Here is a 15,081-nt window from a genome sequence, read left to right as displayed (position 1 = left end):
CAAACTGTACATATTCCTTACTCGACAGCTTCTGACACCTGACATTCTCTGCTACCCTATGATTACAGAAGTTATTAGAGGTGATATATAAAGTTCTTTCCGTTGGGGAAGTACGCTTTTTATAGTAGTCTCATTTATGCACACACATTTTACTATTCATCTCTCCATTTTTCTGCTTAGTCACTACACTGACTTGAGTATCGAAGGATCTTTGCCAGGGGCCACTTTCCTATTTTTTGGCACTAACATTTTGTCTATGTTTGGTTTTTTGGGCCGCGAAAACCGCTTTTTCGCGTCGCGGAAACCCCGAATCACCCTAGTCAACGGATCTCGTGCGAAGAAAAATTCGAAAAACATACGAGTACGAGTTACAAAACTTCTAGATCTACATGATGAAGATCTTTACCCTTGTTACGTGCCCTTTTGCGTATCCCGCTCGTCCTCGGTACGCCGGATCTCGAAGTTGTCAATGTAGACAACTCTCTACACGTATCCACACGAACACACTAGGTGGAGGTGACCAAAAACCAAGGTGTGCTAGCACCTATGTGGTTCGGCCAAGGAAGGAGGAGAGGAAGAGCTTGAGAGGAAGAAGATGCAAAATTCCACACTTGAATGAATAATGAAAATCAATTCACACCCCATTCAAAATGTGGCCGACCACCTTTCTCATGTGTAACTCCCCTCATTAATGCATTAAGTTGTCATCAAGGAGAGAATGTAACCTCCATGAGGTGGCACTCACTAGTAACTCCCATGACGTGGCAACCATGATGATGTGGAGTAACATCATTAGTCCACATCAATGCCAACTCACCAATGAGGTGGCATAAAGTCAAGTCAAACTAGACTTTTAATCTTCCTCTCAAGTCAAGTCAAACTTGACCAAATCTCTTCCATGGTTGATCTAATCTAACCATTTGATTCAAGCCAATTTAATATATAATGAATCTAATTCATTAAATTAAATTGATTCAATGAGTCATAATCTAAATTAGACTCATTGAACACATGAATCAACTTGAGTCCAACTCAAGTTAGCCCAATTAGGATTACTCTTAATCCAATTTGATTCATCAAATGAATCTAATCATCTTGGTTCATCATATGAACCTAATCTCCATCTAATTGTCCTTAGTGTGTGACCCTATAGGTTCTTGTAACGTTGGCAATGCCCTAAACCTATTTAGGAGCATAAGTAATGAGCGGTATCTAGCAACACATCATTACTACCCAAGTTACAAGAATGTCCAAATCCGACATCACCTTGTGACTACTAATTGTGACTCCTCACAAAATATGACAAGTGTCCTTCTATCCTAGACATCTAGATTGATCAATGTGAGGCATAGACCGTGTCATCCTCTGACCAATCTAAATCTTGAACTCCAAGTAGACTCACTAAATCAAATGAGCTCAATATCCTATATTGACGCATTTGGGCATGGCCATGCACTTCGTGGTCTCACTCTATCAAGAATACCGATGTCTCTCCCGTCATATAGGAGGGATAGATCCCATCTACATCACTCACATCCCTCTGCATAATTTGATATATACCCAGTAATCGCCTTTATAGTCCACCCAGTTACGGGTGACGTTTGACGAAACCAAAGTACATAACTCCTTATGTAGGGATCTATGGTGACTTCAGGTCTAAGGACTAGTAGTCATACTAATAGCCACATGAGAAAGTATATGACACTCATATAACGATCCATGATACTTTCTTATGGCGGGTCATTCAGTATACATTCTCTAATGTATACCCATGTGTCAACTTGATATCTCTATATCCATGACTTGTGAGATCAAGTCATCGAGTTGACCTACATGTTAGTCTTATTGCATTAACATTGTCCCTGAATGTTAATACTCGACTAGGAATGATTAAGAGTAGTGTTCCCTATATCATCTCACTATCGGTTCAACTAACCGATTGATATAGGTGAGAACCATCTACTCAAGGACATTACTATACTTAGTTTATTTGGCACCAATACAAGTAAGTATAATAACCAAAATCCAAATGCCTTTATTTATATAGAATATGATACAATAAGTCCAAAAATACAATCATCAAATGATTGGCTCTAGGGCTCTAGTTAACAATCTCCCACTAGCACTAGTGCCAATCAGTGTAGGCTCTAAGCCCAAATGACCTAGTGTGACCATCATGCTTCCTCTGTGCCAAAGCCTTGGTCAAGGGATCAGCGATGTTAGCCTCTGTAGGTACTCTGCAAATCTTTACATCTCCTCTCTCGATGATCTATCGAATGAGATGGAAGCGCCGTAGTATGTGTTTGGTCCGCTGGTGTGAGCGAGGTTCCTTCGCCTGTGCTATAGCTCCATTGTTGTCACAATATAGCTCAATAGGGTCAGCAATGCTAGGAACCACCCTAATTTCAGTGATGAACTTGTGAATCCAAACTGCCTCCTTTGCTGCCTCTGATGCAGCAATATACTCGGCCTCTATCGTAGAATCAGCTACTGTGTCCTGCTTCGAACTCTTCCAGCTCACAGCACCACCATTAATGCAAAATACGAACCCCGACTGCGATCTATAGTCATCCTGATCGGTATGGAAGCTAGCATCACTGTAACCCTTTACAGCTAGCTCATCATTGCCTCCATATATCAAGAAATATTCTTTAGTCCTTCTTAAGTACTTAAGAATATTCTTAACCGCTATCCAGTGACTTTCACCTGGATCTGACTGGTATCTGCTCGTCATGCTCAAAGCATACGAGACATCAGGTCGAGTACATAGCATGGCGTACATGATCGATCCTATGGCTGAGGCATAAGGAATCTGATCCATGCGGTCTCTCTCCTCTTTAGAAGAGGAACCTTGAGTCTTCGAAAGATTCACGCCATGTGACATCGGCAGAAATCCCTTCTTGGAGTTCTGCATGGCAAACCGAAGGAGTACCTTGTCAATGTATGTACTCTGACTTAGGCCAAGCAATCTCTTAGATCTATCTCTATAGATCTGTATCCCTAGAATACGGGATGCCTCACCTAAGTCCTTCATTGAGAAACAACTCCCTAGCCAGGTCTTGACAGACTGAAGCATAAGGATGTCCTTCCCAATGAGTAGTATGTCATCCACATACAATATGAGGAAGACAACTATATCCCCTACAACCTTCTTGTAGACACAAGGCTCATCTTCGTTCTTGATGAAACCAAACTATTTGATTGCATCATCGAATCGAAGATTCCAGCTCCGAGAAGCTTGCTTTAGTCCATAAATGGACCTATGCAGCTTGCATACTCTGCTAGTATGCTGTGGATCTACAAAACCCTCAGGTTGTGTCATGTACACATCCTTGAGCAGGTTTCCATTCAGAAACGCTGTTTTGACATCCATCTGCCATATCTCATAGTCATGGTAGGCTGCAATAGCAACCATGATCCGAATGGACTTAAACATCGCTACTGGAGAAAAGGTCTCATCATAGTCAATACCATGAATCTGCTTGAAACCTTTAGCTACCAAGCGACCCTTATAAATAAGTCCATCCATGTCAGTCTTTCTCTTAAAGACCCACTTGCACCCTATGAGTTTTACCCCTTCAGGTGGATCAACCAAAGTCCAAACTTGGTTGGTGTACATGGATTCCATCTCGGATCTCATGGCCTCTAGCCATTTCTCGGAATCTGGTCTCATCACAGCTTCCTGATAGGTGGTAGACTCATCCTCTATGAGCACAATGTCATCATGGTCAGACAAGAGAAATGAGTATCTCTCAGGCTGACGACGTACCCTATCAGACCTGCGAAGAGGTATGTCTACATGAACTGGTTGTTGTTCCTCAACTCCTTGTGGAACAACATCATCCACAACACTTTGTGGTTCCAGTTCAACTTCCATCAAGGCATCAGTGCTATTGTTCGCATCTTGAACTTCTTCAAGATCGAACGCGCTCCCACTATTCTTTCTAGAAACAAAGTCCCTTTCTAGAAAGACCCCAGTCTTTGCCACAACTACCTTGTGCTGACTGGGAATGTAGAAGTAATATCCCTTAGTTTCCTTGGGATATCCAATGAAATAGCACTTATCGGATTTGGGTCCTAATTTGTCTGAGACTTGACGTTGTACGTAAGCCTCACAACCCCAAATCCTCATGAAAGACACCTAGGCATCTCTCCCAGTCCATATCCTATATGGTCTCTTTATCACGGCCTTGGATGGAACTCGGTTGAGTATAAAAGCTTTCGTATCTAGAGCATAACCCCAAAGGTATGTCGGAAGTTCTGTGTGACTCATCATAGATCGCACCATATCTAATAGGGTACGATTCCTCCTTTCGGATACACCATTCCACTGTGGTGTTCCAGGAGGAGTGAGTTGGGATAGAATCCCACACTCAGCTAGATAGTCACGAAACTCATGGCTAAGGTATTCTCCACCTCGATCTGATCGAAGTATCTTAATACTCTTGACAAGTTGGTTCTGTACTTCATTCTTGAATTCTTTGAACTTTTCAAAGGATTCAGACTTATGTGTCATCAAGTACACATAACCATATCTACTGAAGTCATCAGTAAATGTGATGAAGTATCTATAACCGCCTCTAGCAGCAACATTGAAAGGGCCACATACATCACTATGTATGAGTCCTAACAAATCAGTTGCTCTCTCGCTGTGCCCACTAAAGGGAGTCTTGGTCATCTTGCCTCGTAGGCATGACTCGCATACCTCATATGATTCAAAATCAAATGAGTCCAGCATACCATCCTTATGGAGCTGGGATAAGCGCTTGTCATTTATATGACCTAAGCGACAGTGCCAAAGGTAAGTTTGGTTCATGTCATTTGACTTGAACCTCTTGGTATTTATGTTATAGATAGGGCTCTCAAGGTCTAGAATATAGAGTCCGTTTATCAGAGGTGCACTACAATAGAACATATCGTTTAAATAGACGGAACAACATTTGTTCTTTATAGTAAACGAGAAACCTTTCTTGTCCAAACAAGAAACTGATATAATGTTCTTAGTTAATGCAGGCACATAACAACAATCGACTAACTCTAGTACAAGCCCAGAGGGCAGAGATAGAAAGTAAGTCCCTACAGCAACAGCAGCAACCCGTGCTCCATTGCCTACTCGTAGGTCCACCTCGCCCTTTGTCAATGCCCTGCTATTTCTCAGCGCCTGCACATCAGTACAAATGTGAGAAGCACATCCAATATCTAATACCCATGATGTAGAAATAGATAGATTGACTTCTATAACATATATACCTGAAGTGGAAGTCTCACTTCGCTTCTTCTTAAGATCCTCCAAGTATACCTTGCAGTTCCTCTTCCAGTGCCCGGTCTGACCGCAGTGGAAGCAGGTAGCATCCTTGGCGACCCCTCCTTTAGGCTTCAGTGCCTTGCCTTTGCCCTTGGCTTGGGACTTTCCCTTGCCTTTGGGCTTGCCCTTGCCCTTATGTTTCTGAACCATCAGAACAGTGTTGGGCTTAGCCTTCTTAAGTTCTTAACATGCTAAGCAGCTCAGGCAGTGGCTTGTCAATCTCGTTCATATTGTAGTTTAGAACGAATTGACTGTAGCTATCCGGCAAGGATTGCAAGATCAGGTCAGTAGCCAGCTCTTGGCCAAGAGGGAACCCCAATCATTGTAGGTTCTCAATGTACCCAATCATTTTGAGTACATATGGGCCTACTAGGGCCCCGTCTAACATCTTGCACTGAAACAGTGCCCTTGAGATCTCAAATCTCTCATGCCTCGCTTGACCTTGATACAGTTGACGAAGATGTTCAACCATATCGTAAGCGCCCATTAACTCATGTTGCTTCTGAAGCTCAGAGTTCATGGTCGCGAGCATTAGACATGACACATCTAATGCGTCATCTTGATGCTTCTTGTAAGCATCTTTGTCAGCTCGCGGGGCATTGGCAGGAGGAGCCTCCGAACGTACAGTTTACGTTCCTGAGTGAGAACTATTCTCAGGTTCCTGTACCAGTCCAGGAAGTTTGCTCCGTTGAGCTTGTCCTTCTCAAGGACAGATCGCAGGGAGAAGGTGTTCGTATTCGACGTCATGGTAATCTACAACAGAAATAAAAGCAGAAATAAATATCATATTCTAAATCATTTAATTAGGCCTTTAACTAAATGATGCTCCCACTGAATTCTATAATTCATGTGGGACAAGATCCACATCATACTAACCCTTGAGTTAGCTTTGGCTAATACGCCCAAGACTTAGTATGATCGGTAGGTAACGATTACCAATTACATCTCTATGCAACTCTTGTTTATAGGATAAAATCCACATTTATATTAAAACTCGAGTTAGTTTTGGCTAATACGCTCGAGAGTTAATATATATGTGATTTTGACCTAACTTTCCAACCGTTGGAAGAATGCCTATAGTTGTACTTGATCCAACCGAGTAAACTAGGAATACTCAATCTAATTGAGTTTGTATTCACCCATGCGTTGATAGGCGGGACCAAGATTGTCCCTCCGTACCCTACCAAGATAGTATGTGTTGCTCTGCTTTGGCAGATTCAACAACAGCATGCGATCGAGGTAGTGGTAAGTATCACGGCATGGTAGGCATTAGAGTTGACGTAATTTAGATCTAATCTAAACGTCGATGTGTATCAAATACACGATAGATCTAATCTATTCGATAGAGTGCATCTTGTACACGATGTAGATCTAATCTAATCGTAAGGGTGCATCTTGTGCACGATTTAGATCTAATCTAATCGTAAGGCACTAATTAATTACTAAATTATGCATCACATACACAAAATCAATTAATTAAACAATTTTTGTGATTTAGTCATGGCCCTACTACGATCTTCTCAAGCCAATGAGAAGATCGGATGGTCAACCTAGGGTCAACAGCTTCTTAAGCGCTTTCCTTTTGACCACCTTGTGTTGCTCGCGCCCTCCTCGTAACTCTGTCTCGAGTGGACCTTCTACCGCTCCAATTTTGTACATTACAATTTTTGAAACTCGAGTTACATTCGAGTCTAAATCTAATTTACAACAAGAATATATAAAAGAGAGGCACGACGCGCAGGTCGCGAATGATATACAGTACACGCAAACACAAATGACGGCGCGCAGGCCGTATTATGAATTACAACACATTTCCAAATCTAATTTGGGTCGTTTGGGCCATGAAAATCACAAAATTAATATATAATTCAAAATTATATATTTCTGTAATTTTTCATAATTTTACTGATTTTATGAGTATATTTTTCCCGGCGGTCCCGATTAGCGATTACGGGCGCAATCGCGGAGCAAATCCCCTTGCGGGGTTAGGGGCAGTACCCCTACCCGCGATCTAACCATCGCGAGTTACTCCTAAGCGATCCAAGAGTGCCTTATCCCACTGTCCCAAAAAGATTTGGGTCGAAACGATGCCGTTTCGGGAAAAACTTCTCGGTAGTCGAAGTCTACAAGTGTATAAACACTTGTGCTTCGCTTCTACGAGAAAAATTACTCTTAAAATTATAAAAACCATAAATTTACAGAAATGTACAGAAGCTTTAATTTTTCATAAAAATCAAATTAAACTCGTACAAGCTTCGCACTTGGCTCTGATACCACTGTTGGGTTTTTCGGGCCGCGAAAACCACTTTTTTGCGTCGCGAAAACTCTGAATCACCCTAGCCAACGGATCTCGTGCGAAGAAAAATTCGAAAAACATATGAGTACGAGTTACAAAACTTCTAGTTCTACATGATGAAGATCTTTACCCTTGTTGTGTGCCCTTTTGCGTATCCTGCTCGTCCTCGGTACGCCGGATCTCAAAGTTGTCAATGTAGACAACTCTCTACACGTATCCACACGAACACACTAGGTGGAGGTGACCAAAAACCAAGGTGTGCTAGCACCTATGTGGTTCAGCCAAGGAAGGAGAAGAGGAAGAGCTTGAGAGGAAGAAGATGCAAAATTCCACACTTGAATGAATAATGAAAATCAATTCACACCCCATTCAAAATGTGGCCGGCCACCATTCTCATGTGTAACTCCCCTCATTAATGCATTAAGTTGTCATCAAGGAGAGAATGTAACCTCCATGAGGTGGCACTCACTAGTAACTCCCATGAGGTGGCAACCATGATGATGTGGAGTAACATCATTAGTCCACATCAATGTCAACTCACCAATGAGGTGGCATAAAGTCAAGTCAAACTAGACTTTTAATCTTCCTCTCAAGTCAAGTCAAATTTGACCAAATCTCTTCCATGGTTGATCTAATCTAACCATTTGATTCAAGCCAATTTAATATATAATGAATCTAATTCATTAAATTAAATTGATTCAATGAGTCATAATCTAAATTAGACTCATTGAACACATGAATCAACTTGAGTCCAACTCAAGTTAGCCCAATTAGGATTACTCTTAATCCAATTTGATTGATCAAATGAATCTAATCCTCTTGGTTCATCATATGAACCTAATCTCCATCTAATTGTCCTTAGTGTGTGACCCTATAGGTTCTTGTAACGTTGGCAATGCCCTAAACCTATTTAGGAGCATAAGTAATGAGCGGTATCTAGCAACACATCATTACTACCCAAGTTACAAGAATGTCGAGATCCGACATCACCTTGTGACTACTATTTGTGACTCCTCACAAAATATGACAAGTGTCCTTCTATCCTAGACATCTAGATTGATCAATGTGAGGCATAGACCGTGTCATCCTCTGACCAATATAAATTTTGAACTCCAAGTAGACTCACTAAATCAAATGAGCTCAATATCCTATATTGACTCATTTGGGCATGGTCATGCACTTCCTGGTCTCACTCTATCAAGAATACCGATGTCTCTCCCGTCATATAGGAGGGATAGATCCCATCTACATCACTCACATCCCTCTGCATAATTTGATATATACCCAGTAATCGCCTTTATAGTCCACCCAGTTACGGGTGACGTTTGACGAAACCAAAGTACATAACTCCTTATGTAGGGATCTATGGTGACTTCAGGTCTAAGGACTAGTAGTCATACTAATAGCCACATGAGAAAGTATATGACACTCATATAACGATCCATGATACTTTCTCATGGCGGGTCATTCAGTATACATTCTCTAATGTATACGCATGTGTCAACTTGATATCTCTATATCCATGACTTGTGAGATCAAGTCATCTAGTTGACCTACATGCTAGTCTTATTGATTAACATTGTCCCTGAATGTTAATACTCGACTAGGAATGATTAAGAGTAGTGTTCCCTATATCATCTCACTATCGGTTCAACTAACCGATTGATATAAGTGAGAACCATCTACTCAAGGACATTACTATACTTAGTTTATTTGGCACCAATACAAGTAAGTATAATAACCAAAATTCAAATGCCTTTATTTATATAGAATATGATACAATAAGTCTAAAAATACAATCATCAAATGATTAGCTCTAGGGCTCTAGCTAACAGTCTACTCTTTTGAGTGTGCGCAGAGAGGATCTTCATTATCATTTGCAGCTTATTCACTAATTAAAAGAAAAACTCAGCCTCAATTCTAAGGTTGTAGACGAGAAGAAGGGGGTTGAAGAGAAAATAAAAAGAGATAACATTGTCCTCAAGGTTTTCTCAGAAAAAAAAATATTATTTGCTGATAGAGGATTCTTCTTTATATAGTTAAATCTGACTCTTATATATAAACTCTAACTCTTAAAAATACAAAAAGGAAAGAAATCTCAATATTTAAACCTAAATTCCTATTTTACAAAGGAAGGAAAGATATTCTAACAAACAAGAAAAAATAAATCCTAAAAATTCTAAATGGGCTTAGAATCCTAAAATATATATAAAAAATAAATAATCAAAAATATCCTAAAGATCAAAAATTCCTTAAACACTAAAAATCTAAAAATTATAAAATTATCAAAATAATAATAATAATAATAATATGTAAATCTTCCTGTATAAGTAAATCTATAAAAAAAGAATCCATCCTTACGAGCGCATATATGTACAAATCATTTTTCAAACCATTTCTTTCGGAAATCTTTTTCATACTCTTCTTTTTTATTATCAAATTAACTCAGCGTTGGAATTGTTATATCAATGTCCGCCTTAACACTCGTTTTAATTCTCTTTAACTATCACATAGATTCAACATACCGAAATCTAATTTGTCATTAGCTGTGTCATCGATGGTCATCTCATTCTTATCTCGGACCGGATCATATATTCTTCAGTGTAATGGACAAATATACCCCGACAAGGCATGACATTATTACTATATTATTATATCTCTGCTTATCTCAAAGCCACGTTTTTTTTTAACAACTTGAACCTCCCTTATTTTAAGCAATTAAATATGAATGTTTATAGTAGCAAATAAGTTTTTTGTATTCATCTGTATACTTTTCCCATTTGATTCATTAAAGGAAAGCATTTCCTTTAGTAGCAAGGATTATTGTTTATTATTATTTTCAATGTTTAGTTTCTACTAGTCCACTTCAATAACTTTGTTGCTTGTCCATCCAGAAGTCCACGCTGCTCCGGGAGAGCTCAAGATAAAACTTGCATATATTTATTTATTTATTATTATTATTATAAGTTTCATACATCGGCATTAACACCCACCCCGCCGTCAACGCCCGTAACACACTACTAATTATATATTAGAACAATTTACTTTCATCAGCATCAACATTTGTGGCCAAGAAGTGGTTGTCTGAGGGATTGATGGCGGAGCAATTTCGAAGGATCTGGCCCTTGTTCCCCGTCAGCACGCTTAGCTGCCCCATCTTTGTCATCGAGTAGACGAAGTTTTGAAAGAAGAGAGCCTGATCACCCGCAAAGCTCGTAACGATGGGCTTCGTCCTGGAATCGCCGTACAGGCCCTGGTCCGACGTGAACAGCCCCTCCCTGTTCAGCAGGTCCACGTAATACTTGTTGTCGAAGAGGTTGGGCGTGCGGATGTCGTTGACGGTGGTGTTGGTGGTATTCTTGACGGGGCACGTCAGATAGAGATTCTTGGCGAAGGGGGGATTGAGGGTGGGATCCTGCGAGGGGAATAGGCGGCTGTCGAAGGAGGTGCAGTGGCCGATGCCGATGGTGTGGCCGCTGGAGAGGGTGACGAGGTCAGTGGTGTTGAGGTTGAGCTGGGCGAGGGAGGTGATCAGAGCCGACCCTGGGCCAGGACTACCAGGGCACCTGCCCGGGACCCAAACACTCTTAGGGGCACATTTTATATATATATATATATATATATATAAACGTTATACATATATATGTTTTTTCTCTTAATTTATTTTTTATAAATGTTATAGATATATATATCTATTAACGTTTTTTTTTCTCTTATTTTTTATAAACGTTTTTCTAATTTCTTCATCCTTCGTCAAAACCCTCGCCGCTTTCGCCGAGCGCCAGTCGCCAACGATTGTCCTCGCCGAAGCGCCGATTCAGCGATTCTCCTCACCGCGACACCGTGCCTTGCGATTCTCCCTCTCCCCAATCCCCACTGAAGCCCTCCTCGTCGCACCTTCCCTCTCTCGCTGCGACGACTACAGGAGAGCGCATGGTACGACCGTGAATTGGGGGTGACTGTGAGCTCACGTCCAACACACAAATCAGGCAAATAGCGCCAAGGACAGAAGGACTTACAGCCGTAAGTTACTGCTGTGGACTGCAGTTGTTGCGAAACCCATCTATTTGGTATTCTTCCTGCCATGTCTCACTTCCCTTTCTTCTGGTGATTTTTTCCCCTTCACAGTCTGCGATCCACTTTTATCATGTTTATACTTTATATGTAAAACATTTTATGCGGATAAATGTGGGATATCAAAGCACTATGTCAATTCCAAATTTGTGCGAGCCATTTCACCTAATCTATCAAAAAAAAATCCTATTTTGATATTCTGTTTCGATCAAACTGTACAACTTTGAATTAAAGATAGAGCTTGTGCAGTTATACTCCCATAGGGCCAATTTTAACAATTAAACATAACAATGAGAACAATGATATAGAATGTTAGGGCAAATGGCTTAAATAAGGAGTTATTCCTATTTCCTAGCAAGCTGATAGGAACGAATTGAATCATATGTTGCAATCAGAGTCTTATAACTCTCAGTTATAATATGTATTAAATGAATCAAGTATATACTCTCAATTACAAGATGATTTTTGGTGGAATGTTTCATTAGGAGTTATAATCCTTAGGTACAAATTGATAATTTTTTGTGAGAGTATATACTCTCAATCATTAGGAGTTATAATCCTTGTTTAGGCATTTGAACATAAAGACAATTTAATATTAAAGTAGATGCATATTTCATAATTTCACACAGTAGCTCTCTAATTTTTTTTATTATATTTAACTATTCAAGCTTAATATAAAGAAATTAGCATTGCTTGAAAATCTTATTTTATTTATAATTTCTGAAATGATAGATATTGTTTTAATAAATAGCCTAGTCACTACAACAAAATCGCTCATAGACATCAGTGGAACAACATCGGTTTTAGGCTAAAACCGAAGTCTTTGAGTATTTTACACTGGTTTTTCTAAAAACCGATGTCTATGAGCGCAGATTTTAGCTCATAGACATCGGTTTTTTAGGCGATGTCTATGAGCGCCCTTTTTTTGGTTAATAGACACCGATTTTAACATCGGTTTTTAAAATCCGATGTTAATAAACCCCTTCTTAAATAATTTAATTTTTTCACCGGCTAAAATTTACAAGACTTCACAAAATTCCCTCCAAACCTAAACCAATATCGTGCCCCTTCTCTCAACATAAACCTAAACCTAAACCTAAATCTCAGCATCATCTCCCTCTTCCCCTTCCGCCGTCTCGCCCTCGGAGATCTCGTCGTCGCCGTCCCCTTCGTCTGCAAGTCCTGGTACCGCGCCTCCCTCGACCCTAGCTGCTGGCGCCGCCTCAACTTCCGCTCCCTCGATTTCTCGCCGTCGCCGTCCCCTTTGAACAGTGGGTTCATTTCCTCGTCACATCTCCCTGCCCGATTCCGCCGACCCTTCTCTTCTTTCCATTTTTCCCGAGTCGACAGAGCCACTCATCGCGCCATTTCGCTGCCTAGCTGAGCTTCGCAGGCGGCGCCACAGCTGACGGGGCACAACGCGAGGACGAGTGGAGGCGAGACGAAGAAGAAAGAGGCAAGTGTATCTACCTGTGATAACTCGAAATCCATGAGGTATAGTGGGGTGGAAAACCTATAGAAAGTGAGGATTTGGTATGGATTTCGACTGGTTTTCTTCTGGTAAAGGCTTTGATTGTTCTTCCTGGAGATGTTTTGATTTACTTCTTTTGTAGACGCTTTCGATATGTTTTCCTCTTCTGTGGATGTGTTTGATTGGTTTTTCTTTGTATACGATTCGGGTTGGATTTTTCTCGGTGGGATGTGTTCTTGTTGGAGGTTTCGGTTGAAGGTTACTGCTTGGTTTGCGTATGTTACCCAAAATTGTTTGACAGTGATTTCTGATGTGTTCACAGTAGGTTTTCCTAGAGATTTTGGCTGGTGTTCGATGATTTGAGGTTGAGTTGTGTTGTGTTTTCCATGATGAACAAGTTGTAGAGAGTTGCACGTTACCTGTTTGTTAGAATGGGTCACAGAGAGGTCAGAAGTGATTCGAGCTTTCCTTGAAGTTTTGGTTCCTAATTGGAGGGTTTCGGAATGATTTAGAGTCGAATTTGTGTCTTCGTGAGAAGTTGATTTGAAATCTTTGGGTAATTTCCACTCAATGAATTTTCCCCTGCAGCATCGTTTACGGATTTCTTTTGATTTGGTTTCTGGTTTAGCTCACTTAGAATGTGATAGCAGATCAGGAAAATTAATGATGCATTGTCAGGACTGGTGGGTGGAAGACCTTTCTGTGCTAAAAATTGATCTTTATCAACGAGTTATCGCTGCAATGAGGAGAGCTGGTGACTACGTATATTCTTGATGTTTATTTGTTCCCATTCTATAACCTTGATCCTATGTTTGTTGCACCTATATTTCAGCTGTTCTCTCTCCCTATCTGAACCTGTTCAATGAAAGTATGTGATAGGTTAATTGTTTACTGAGAGTACAACTCAAGTTGCATTTCTTGTCACCTTCTTTTCTTGATATTCACTATTGTGGAAAATGGATTTTCAATTTTGTGCAGTATGCATCTGACTTACTAAAAAAAACAATGACAATGATAATGTTTATTGTCGATACTTTTAACTCCATCAGGCAGTAGTTGTGAGCATTGACCCTCGGAGAGTCTTTGTCGGGAGCCCTGATGATGTTGAATTTAAGACCATTAAGGTTTCTTCCCCAGGTACTATATAATTATAATTTAGCCTTTCTTGCTTCTTTTAGCTCCACAAATTATTGCTTTTCTCATTATATGTTTCTTTCCACTTCTCTATGATTACATTTCTTCTTCCATGATAACTTCAGGCCCCTCAGGTGAAGAGTAGGCATGGTATCAGTGCACAGTAAGCTTTTCATTATTTATGCACATTATTTTCCCTAGTCATGTATTTTGTCACTAATTTCTTCAAACTAGTCTGGATGCTTCAACCCAAACTCGTAACTATAAATTGGATTACTTTGTGTTAACCTCAGATGAACAAACAAGGTCTTCAAATCTTTCTCTTGTCTGATTTGACCTTTTCTTGTGCAGGTCAATGGTGGACGTGAGGTTCGGCCTATTGGAGCTTTTGAACTTGCAAAAGCTGTCCAAGAACTTGGAGCTGGAGAAATACTATTAAACTGCATAGACTGTGATGGTAATTTTTCTTGGAGTTTGCAAAAGTGTTCTGTTTGTCCATCCCTGAAGCCTTGTCCCTTTGAAGCCTAATGTCTAGCAATGGGTTCATCAAGGCCTCATATAATGTCATTGTGCATAAGAGAGATGCAAGTTCTTCTACAGTGTATTTCGATACCTTGCTCAGATACACTAGTTTTGAATAGCATATATAAATTTATGAAGAAATAGTGAAGCAAAATTTGTATAAGCTAAATAGCCTTACCGCGACATCTACATGTGTCAGGATGGGGAACTAATGAGAAGACACTGATCAACATTTTAGCGCATAGAAATGCCACCCAAAGAAAGCAGATTCAGTTGGCT

The 15,081-nt window shown here is 40.2% G+C and overlaps 1 long non-coding RNA gene across 1 annotated transcript; it reads left to right on the top strand.

Moving 5' to 3' along the window:
* The first annotated feature begins 14,187 nt into the window (after window positions 1-14,187).
* LOC122027843 lies at window positions 14,188-14,733 on the top strand. The gene is made up of 3 exons (XR_006124546.1): window positions 14,188-14,283; window positions 14,406-14,443; window positions 14,632-14,733. It is a non-coding gene; the product is annotated as an uncharacterized LOC122027843 (long non-coding RNA).
* The last annotated feature ends 348 nt before the right edge of the window (window positions 14,734-15,081 follow it).

This window comes from Zingiber officinale, chromosome 10A (genome assembly GCF_018446385.1).
Source record: "Zingiber officinale cultivar Zhangliang chromosome 10A, Zo_v1.1, whole genome shotgun sequence".
Lineage (NCBI taxonomy): Eukaryota > Viridiplantae > Streptophyta > Magnoliopsida > Zingiberales > Zingiberaceae > Zingiber > Zingiber officinale.
This window is presented reverse-complemented; position numbering and strand designations above follow the sequence as displayed.